Here is a 10,547-nt window from a genome sequence, read left to right on the forward strand (position 1 = left end):
TACATGTACACTTATGTGTTGATCAGTTAATACCAATTTGATGGTGAGTACATGTGGTGCTTGTTTTTCCATTCTTGGGATACTTCACTTAGTAGAATGCGTTCCAACTCTATCCAGGAGTATACAAGAGGCAGCACCCACATCTTGATTTCTAAATACCATTTTCCAATAAGAGGAGCCAGAGATTCTTGGGAAAATAGCTGATTCTAGAATTGGGGTACAAGCTTGAAGGATATCCTAGTACCAGAAAATAAGGAAGTACTCAAAAAACAGAAAGATGGAAATATGTCAAAGGGACACAGGAGCCAACCGGAAAAAGCTCCTAGTGGCCAAAACTGGAACAATTTGAGCAAAAAATAAATAATGTAGTATTGAATTATAATCCCAAATTATAAAATAAATATACCTGAGCCCATACTAATATATATAAATAATTGAATAAATAAACAAATGAATGAATATATGACAAGTACTAGCGCTGGGTTAATGCTAGGGACTCCTCTCAGTAAGGCTGATATACATTCAGGAAGCCAAGGTGTAAGATGGTAAGTGTTAATGGGAAAGATTTCAGCCCAAAGAGACACATAGGTAGATTAAGACCTATTCCTAGTTTAGGGTACATGCTTTCAGATTTTGCTTTCAAAGACGAAGGGATGGGGTATATTGAAAGTCTTTCTGTATCTGCAGTATTGGGAAGAGCTAGGCAGAGCTGGGGCAAGTGTAACGCTTTTTTTTTTTCTCTAGTATAGGTAGCCCTTAAGAATCTTTGTGTAGTCTGGTGCTTGACAATTCACACACTGGCTCAGCTCAGGCACCAGTTTATAAAAAGGGAAAGGTAACTTACCAGATAGTTTTCCAAAGGCACCTCACACACTTCTGTCCCTAGGGAACACTCTAACAGCCTTGGGGACTGTTATCCTTACCCCTGTGGTCTGAGACCTGCAGTAGACACTATCCCACAACGAACAAGGCAAAGTGTCAGCTGTCCTGTGTAACAAAGTCAGGGTCTAATAGTCTCCTCTGAGGAGTTGAAAGATTCCTAAAATCCTTAAGACAAATACAATACAAGCATGTGAATGATTTGTTCTCCTCAAAAGAACTTTATGAAAGGTCAGGGCTTTTCTACCAAGGAAGAGATCCTGGATGTAGCATTAGCAGCAGACAGTAGACCACTCTCTTTCCCAAAAGACTAAATCTAGTGCCCAAAAGTAGTTGTAAAAATACTTAACCACTGAAACAAAAATAACCATTAGAACCATGAATGCTAAAGTAAGACAGTAATACTTTTTTCTTTAAGTTTAACTTTTAGGCACTTAAATCTCAGTACTCTTCATCCAGATGTCTGTATATATCACTCACTTCCTTCTTTCAGGTCTTGGTACAAAGGCCACCTAAGCAGTGAGGTCTTCCCTGACCATCCTATAGAAAATAGAATCTGCCCTAATGCAGAATCTCCTTTCTTATCCTGCTTTATTTTTCTTACCAGGCTTACTTTATATTTGTTCATTTAATATTCCCTGTCTCCCCCAGTAAGCTCCATCTGGGCCAGGATTTTGCTATTTTATTCACCATAGTCTCCCATTTTTTTTAGAACATTTGCCTGGACAGTAATAGGTGCTTAATAAGTATGTTTTGAATGAGCCACAAACTGGGAATGACCCAAATGTCCATTAACAGGTGAATGGATAAACAAAATGTAGTATATCCATACTACTCAGCAATATAAAGGGAAGAACTATTGATATATGCAGCAATATATGGATAAGTCTTAAAATCATTATGTGTTTCAAAGAGGCCAGACACAAAATAAATCAATAAATATTATGATTCCATTTGTGTAAAACACAAATGAAAGGCAGTTGAGTGGAAGCTGATGATAGGGGATAGAAAGGATAGAGGATAGAGGATGGAAGGAGGGAGGAACCGCAAAGGAGCACAGGAATCTTTGGGGGCTGATGAACATGTTCCATATTTTGATTGTGATGTTGGTTTCGCAGGTGCGTACAACTTGTCAGAACTCATCGAATTTTATACTTTAAATGGATGCAATTTATTATGCATATATTATTCCTCAGTAAAGTTCAAAAGGAAAAAATATTTGTTGAATCAATTTACCAGTGCTTTTACAGCTTAAGTAAAACCAGAAATTTTAGATAAATGATGTTTGTAAATTTGAACTCCAAGATACTGGACATATAGAGTTTTTTCCCTTTCTCCCTTTTAAGCAAGAGGTTCCAGAGTGCTGTCTCCCACACATGAGTGGACAGATCTTTGTTTATCTGTCCCAAGGGGATATGAAATAGGAGTTTTGAAATTAGCTGGTTCATGCATAAATAAGCGACCTGTACTCAAGCATAACTGTAGAAAGGAAAGATTATGCTTGAGTGTAGACTCCATTTACAATTATATTTTACAAATTCACTTCAGCTATTTATACCAAAATCTCTAAATGACAAAATGTCTTGATTAACACTTTCCTTAAGGCCAGGGACATGTACCTCCTCATAAGTAAAATCTCCTTAATATCTTCACACAATGCTGGCTTCCATTCTACAGTCTACACGCACTGTAGCTCACAGTGTTACAGAGAATTGCCAATTTGTAATATGAATACCAAACTCTGGTTTACATTTTTCTGTAGAATTGTCAACCCCAAAATATAAAGTCAAATCAATTTTGAAATTGCTAATTCCTACAAAATGGGTTTTTTAAACAATTGAAGAAACGTGCACTTGTTTTTAAAATGAAGCTGTAACACTGTACAGGAACTCTACAACCACTCAGAACAGAATAGTGTGTTTCACAATTAAGTTTATATTAGTTACATTTGGCAAATTGGATAAAGAAGCAATAATACACACTATGAATGTACTACATTCTTCTTTTAATCAACGAAGCACTGAACACATTTTGTTAAGCAAAACCCTGGAATTAGAAAAAGTAAAGAAGCTAGATTCTTTACTTATTATTTGCTATTTTAAAATAAACCTTTTAACATTTATAATGGAAGATGAAATTTTAAAAACGTTCAGCCACGAAAGCAATATTAATAATAAAAACTTAAAGTAGGTACTAAATTTTACTAAAGTATAGCTCAGTATGGTAAATGCCAGAAAAAGGGGATTATGCAAAAAACCTAGAGACATGAATGGCAATAAATTGCTTGAAAATACACGCTACACAGCTAGAAAAGAGATACTTTGATAAGTAATATCAATTATTATCTTTTGCATTGAAGAGATAAAGTCTTAAAGTAATTCTGCCCACCCCCCCACCACTTTCCCTTCTCAGCTATAACTTGCCCAAGGATCTAAGATCAGACCTTCTGCATTCTCTAGAGAATAACATGAAAGTGATTGAAAATAAAACGAGGGGTTGAAACTCTATACTTCAGAAGACAGAATCAGTTACCTGACACACAATACCAATCTTTGCCATGTTAAGAATGTCAGTGTTTCACATGCCCCACTCAGGAAGAGTTGCTTCAATACACGCTTCTGTGGCTTTATTCAGTTTGGTTACACCTCAGGGAGTTTAATTTCATGCAAAGCTTTTAGATAGTGCTTTTCAGTGACAGAGGCAAATCCTGGTACCTTAAGAGAGCAGCTGGAGTTCAGGAAAAATGAAAGCAACCTGGACTATTAATGCTTGATCTGAACTTTGGCCTTGCCCTGGAGTTAGTCTTCGAAAAGTGAAAAAGAAGCAGAATGTTGGTAACACTTAAGATATTAAATAAAAGGTAAACATACTGGAATAAAAGATGATCTTGTTACATCTGGGGCTTATATTATGGCCATAAAGAGAAATGGCAATACAAAGTAGATGTGAGAGATTTAACTAAACTGAACTGATTTCATGAAAGGCTTAAGAATCAGCCTGACTGGAAAAAGAGAGGTAAAACACCTGCACTACTAGTCCACACATGAACAATGCATTTATTTTCAAACAAAGCGCAGATAATGCTCAAGCTTTGGAAGGGGAGATCTATTTTTCAGAGAAAGTATGGACACCTGAAAGAAACACAAGAGGCATTGTGTTTAGGAATGAAACATGTGATCTAAGGAAATGCCAGTTTATCCAAGTTTTGGCTGGGTTACTTCTTTGTTAAGAGAAGGGACATATTTTTGAAACAACTGTGATTAACTGAAGATTAATGTGCCTTTCTGGAATTACCTATAATTTTAAAAGATTATATCGTAGCTTGTAAGCCTGGTTAAAGAACAAATCAAGTGATCTTTGTAAAAAACAAAACATCATATGTGTTTTACTGTTTAGAATTTATCCCCAAATACAGAAGAATTCTACATTTTGCTATTTACTAAGAGCAATTTTGTTGATTCAATTTGACTTCTCTTTCAGCTTTTTGTTTCTTAACATGGTCATATCACCGCCAGTTATTTAATCTTTCTCAAAGTTTATGTAATCATGCTAGTGAGTGAAAAGTCACACAATTGGGATTTCAAATAAGATACACTTCTCTACGTTCTCTTTAAATCAAAGGTAGTGCCTGAGTGAATTCTTCTTATACATTCTAGAACTCATAGACATGAGAACTCTCTGGGTCACAAATCAGCTCAAAGGATCAACACAGATGGTTACAGTTGCTTTATGAGTCTCATGCCATTTCTGAAATAGAGTGTATTCTCCTAGCTGTTGCCTTCTTTGGCTGTGTGACCTCACACAAGTTTGATATTTAGCTTCTCCATCCTTCTCCTTCTTTTCTCCATCTGTAAAAATGGGGTACTAACGAGCCCACAGGATTATTCTTAGTATTACTTTTTATAGTTCATGTTTATAAAAATTTACCAGTATATTTATCAGTCTCTTTAATCAACATTATTTCTCATATCATTCTTTTCTTCTGCATTGTTTTTTCCTCCCTGACGTACATAATTTAGTGTTCTTTTGAGAAAGATGTGTGAGTTTTGCCCTTGAATGATATTTCAATTGGTTATTGACTTTTTTTTTAATTTTTTTTTTTTTTTTTTTTTTTTTTTGAGACAGAGTCTCACTCTGTTGCCCAGACTAGAGTGCCATGGTGTCAGCCTAGCTCACAGCAACCTCAAACTCCTGGGCTCAAGCGATCCTTCTGCCTCAGCCTCCTGAGTAGCTGGGACTACAGGCATGCACCACCATGCCTGGCTAATTTTTTCTATATATTTTTTAGTTATTTGGCTAATTTCTTTCTATTTTTAGTAGAGACGGGGTCTCACTCTTGCTTGGTTATTGACTTTTAAGTAGACAGTAAATTTATCTCAGCTCTTAGATGATATTATTTCATGGCTGTATTCTGTTGATGCTGATAAGAAGTCTGTCATCAGACTATTTTCATGTATAAGCGATTCATCTTTTCTCTAAGATTGGAGTGGGATAATTGGAATGAATGTAATTTTAAGGTTTTTGTCTTATTTATCTGAAGGACAGAGATATTGATTAACCTTAGATTTGTTAATAAAACTATATTAAGAAAACCACTGAAATTATATAATATATAGCTATCGAACCAGTAGAGGGGGAAAGAAGAAACAAAATAGATCACACCAGTCAAAGGAAAGTGAGAAATGGTAAATACAGAGAAAAAAAAACAGAAAAACTGAAAGCACAAAATAAGATGTTAAAAATAATTCAAAATAAGCAGAACTTCAAGATGGCCCTAACATTTGCAGTCTCTAGTATACATACACTGTTTTACAGTTTTCAGCCAAACACTAATCTAGATACTACTGAAAAGAATTTTGTAGATAACCTAAACCAGTTGACCTTAGATAAGGAGGTTATCCTCAGGTGGGCCAGAAGAAGCCAGAGATTCAAAGCATGAGGGGGATTTAATGCATAAAAAATTCTCCATTATTGACTTTAAAATGGAGAGGGCCATGTGGCAAGGAATGCAGGTGGCCTCTAGGAGCTGAGAGTGGCCCCTGGTTGATAGCCAACAAAACAATGGGGATCTCTATTGTACAACCACAAGAAACTTAAAGGAGGATCTGGAGCCACAACCACATGAACTTAAAGAAGGACCTGGAGCTCTAGATAAAAACATAGCCCAGTCAATACCTGGATTTTACCTTTATAAGACCCTGAGTAAAGGAACAAATAAGAAAGTGTGGACTACAGTCAAGAAAAAAACAAAATAGTATCAATCAACTCTCAGGTGGCCCACATATTGAATTTAGTAAAGACTTGCAGAAGCTAACATATTCAGTGATCTGAATGTTTAATGAAAATATAGTGTTAGTAAGTGAATAGACAGAAAATCTCAGCAGAGAAACATAAACTGTAAAAAATACAATCCTTTGGTTTGAATCAGGCAATGGATTCTTGGATATGACATCAAAAGCAGGAGCAACAAAAGAAAAATAGATAAATTGGACATCATCAAAATCAAACTTTTATGTTTCAAAGGACATTATTAAGAAAGTGAAAAGATAACCCACTGAATGGGTGATTATATGCTTTGCAAATAATATATCTGATAAACGACTTACCTCTATAGGGGACGTATCTCTAAATAACTAGAATATATAGAGAACTCTTATAACTCAATAATAAAAAGACAAATATCCCAATTAAAAATAGACAAAGGATCTGAATAAACACTCCAAAAAAGATATATAAATGACCAATATATACGTGCAAAAATACTCCACATCATTAGCCATCAGGGAAATGCAAATTAAAATCACAGTGAGAAACTAATTTATACCCACTAAGGTGGCTAAAATTAAAAGTCAGATCATAACAAGTATTGGTGAAGATATGGAGAAATTAGAACCTTCGTACATTGCTGGTGGGAATGTAAAATGGTGTAGCCACTTTGGAAAACAGCCTGGCAGCCGCTCAATCACTTAAACATAGAGTTATCGTGTGACTTAGTAATTTTACTCCTAGGTATCTACTCGGGAGAAATGAAAATATATGTTAACACAAAAACTTGAACACAAATGTTTACAGCAGCATTATTCATCATAGTTAAAGGTGGAAACAACCCAATGTCCATCAACAGACAAATGGATATACAAAATGTGGTATATCTATACAATGGAATATTATCTGGCAATATAAAAGAATAAAGTTCTGATACATACTACAACATGGATGAACCTTGAAAATATTTTGCTAAGTGAAAAAAGCCAGACACAAAAGACAACATATTATATTATATGATTTCATTTGTATGAAATATTCAGAATAGGTAAATCTATAGAGATGGAAAGTAGATTAATGATTGCCTAGGGCTTAGGGTAAAGAATTATGGTGATAGCTAAAAGGTACAACGTTTCTTTTTGAGGTGATGAAAATGTTCTAAAAATGAGTGTGATGGTGGTTGCATATCTCAATATCTGTAAATATACTAAAATTCACAGAATTGTACATTTTAAATGAGTGAACTGTATTATATGAATTATTTCCTGTAAAGCTATTATTTTAAAATGAATTAAATGAAAATTCTAAACTGAAAACTATATAGTAACTGAAATAAAAAAATTCAGTAGATGAGCATAACAGTATATTGGAGATGAAAATTAAAAGAGTCAGTGAATGTGAAGACAGGTCAATAGAAATTACACAATGAGGGCCGGGCGCAGTGGCTCACGCCTGTAATCCTAGCTCTCTGGGAGGCCGAGGCGGGCGGATTGTTTGAGCTCAGGAGTTCGACCCCGTCTCTACTAAAAATAGAAAGAAATTAATCGGACAACTAAAAATATATAGAAAAAAATTAGCTGGGCATGGTGGCGCATGCCTGTAGTCCCAGCTACTCGGGAGGCTGAGGCAGGAGGATTGCTTGAGCCCAGGAGTGTGAGGTTGCTGTGAGCTAGGATGACGCCATGGCACTCTAGCCCAGGCAACACAGTGAGACTCTGTCTCAAAAAAAAAACAAAAACAAAATAAAACAAAAAAACGTATAACCAGGCCAGGCGAGTTGGCTCACTCCTGTAATCCTGCACTCTGGGAGGCTGAGATCGGAGGATCGCTTGAGCTCAGGAGTTCGAGACCAGCCTGAGCAAGAGCGAGATCCCGTCTCTACTAAAAAAATAGAAAGAAATTAGCTGGACAACTAAAAATATATAGAGAAAAAACTAGCTGGGCATGGTGGCGCATGTCTGTAGTCCCAGCTACTCAGGAGGCTGAAGGCAGGAGGATTGCTTGAGCCCAGGAGTTTGAGGTTGCTGTGAGCTATGCTGACGCCACGGCACTCTAGCCCGGGCAACAGAGTGAGACTCCATCTCAAAACAAAACCAAAAAAAATGTATAACCAGAATAAAAGATATGGAGGACAGCCCACTCCAATTTCACATGGTAAAACTTCCTCAAAAGAATCTTTATTCATCTCTTCCAAAACTCCCCCCTGGTAATTGCCCACACCTCTTTAACCTCCACTCTATCTCCTCTTCTTCTCTGCAGCTCGGTACGTCAATCTGTCCTCCCTTTTCTTTATTATAAGAAGCAAAACAATACTTCTTTAACTTCTCTCAACCTCTTCCATTATCAGTTCAGAAAAAAACGAAACGATTATGTTGTGACTGTTTATCCTATGAACACTAGGGAAGGATGTATGTTCCACATGATATGTAAAGAAACCTGAGGGAGGAGCAGAAGTTTTCAAACAAAAAGAGATAAATAGGGCACCTTACTTTTTCACTGGGTTTCAGTATATAGCAATGCATTTCTGTCTGTGTGCCCAATTCAGTGCATTTATGGATTATTAAATTAACTCTCACACAATGGCTTTAAAAGGCAAAGAAAAGGAGAATTGAAGATAACACCAATAATGCGTGCTGAATACCAAACAATAAGAAAAAAGCACAATGTCTTCTTCATCGGCCCATCTTCATTTAAAAACAGTAATTATATAATCAGATCTTGAAAGACACTAGCCAAAAGGATTTAAAATTATTTTTAAACTACTTGAAATAACTGCAATTATCAGTAACAATGAACTTAATAACACACTGAGAAGTTAGCTAGTAATCGAGGTACATGTGTATAACATATAAATAAGTAAATAAAAAATATCAACAATCAAAAAGGTTTAAAGACCACTGGACTAAAACATGGACAGTGTTGTTCTTTCCAACTCTCTTACTCTACCCTACCCTCTTGTTAGACTGCTCTTGAGGAGGTCAGGCTCCTGGCTTGAGCTCCTACATGGATCTCTTGAGTTCCTGAAGTTTCTCTATTCCCTCTTCCCCAAGGTACAGGTGCCTGGAGGAAGTCTGGCCTTGGGTACCAACTGAATGACTTGATCCTATTTTTCTTTAACTCAATTCTGGATAGATTTCCTAAGTTTACATCTCACATTCTTCTAGTCCCTCCTCTCAACCTCCCGTCTTAACCAAAACTCATATTCTAGGCTGAATATGCTCCATCATTTTCATATGATGCCCACTTGGCTGTCCTCTCCCTGGTACCCAGAAAAGAGCCTGGCAGCCCCTGGGCTGGGGCAGAACTAAGAACAGGGCAAAGAATGCCAACATCTACAGTTCTAATGAGTCATTTACAATACCTTGCTCTAGGTGTTAAACAAGATTTTAACTTAAAATCCAAAGTTAAGAATAAATTTTAGAGGAAGAGCCAAGATGGCGGATGACAAAAGCCACCAGTCAGAGTGTCTCTGTAAACAAGATAGATTTTGGAAGAAAGTGAAAAAAATAAACTAGCAGAAAAACATAGATCAGGTGAGGGTCAGAAGGAAGGGTGCCTGAAACTACAGGAGACTCCATGGGAAGACGTTGTGGAGGAGGACTGGAAGGAGAAAGTCCCCAAGAGGCTTGGAGACCAGCAACAAGGGTAGGTGGAGCAGCTAACTTTCCCCTCCCTTGCATCTCAGACTGTTGGTGGGCTCCTGAGCAGTTGGAGAGATCTACCACGACCAGCCCAGAGACGGCTGCCGCCAGTGAGCGGTGGCCTCTTGCAGACACGGCGGCGGGCTCCCAGCTCCCTCGGGGTACCTCCCCGTGTGCAGACCCAAGCCTATCAGCAGACGCCATATTGCTCCATTCTCTCCTTTCCTTTTCCTACCCATGCATGCCCAGAGAGACAATTTAGCCATCACACGGAGGCATCTCCAAGGAATGGGACCTTTCCTTTTGGGGCCCTACAGCAGACTGAGGGGTACTCAGACTGCGAGCTCCCTACCCGCCAGCCCTCCCAGGTGCTGCTTGCCTGGGGACTCCAGGAGAATGGGGCAAGTCCTGAGGTGGAGTGAAATAGATCCAGCTTGGGCACCCTGTAGGTGGTTCAAGACCAGCACCCCTCCCCCTGGCAGGGTCAGGGATTGATCTCCAGGGCCCAGGGGACAGGCCTGCAGACCAGACCCCGTATACCCTGGTCACGATTGCACTGCCCCAGGGCACAGAAGAGAGATCTCTGAAAGAGCCTACTGAGGAGTGTGTGCCTTCAGGGGCAGATCAGCGTGCCTGAGCGGCAACCCTCCTCCCAAAAGAGGGCTGTGCACCCAGCTCAGCCTGCGATCCTGGGCAGGGAACCTCCCTGCCCACATCACAGCCAGGGGAGATCCATTGGCCTGAGGTCCTGCCCGCTGGCAG

The 10,547-nt window shown here is 38.2% G+C and overlaps 1 pseudogene; it reads right to left on the minus strand.

Annotated features, from left to right (window-relative positions):
* LOC105816614 overlaps nt 1-9,989 on the minus strand; it is a 38,336-nt pseudogene extending 28,347 nt beyond the window's left edge.
* Nucleotides 9,990-10,547: the final 558 nt, after the last annotated feature.

Source organism: Propithecus coquereli, unplaced genomic scaffold (genome assembly GCF_000956105.1).
Source record: "Propithecus coquereli isolate 6110/MARCELLA unplaced genomic scaffold, Pcoq_1.0 Scaffold38, whole genome shotgun sequence".
Classification (NCBI taxonomy): domain Eukaryota; kingdom Metazoa; phylum Chordata; class Mammalia; order Primates; family Indriidae; genus Propithecus; species Propithecus coquereli.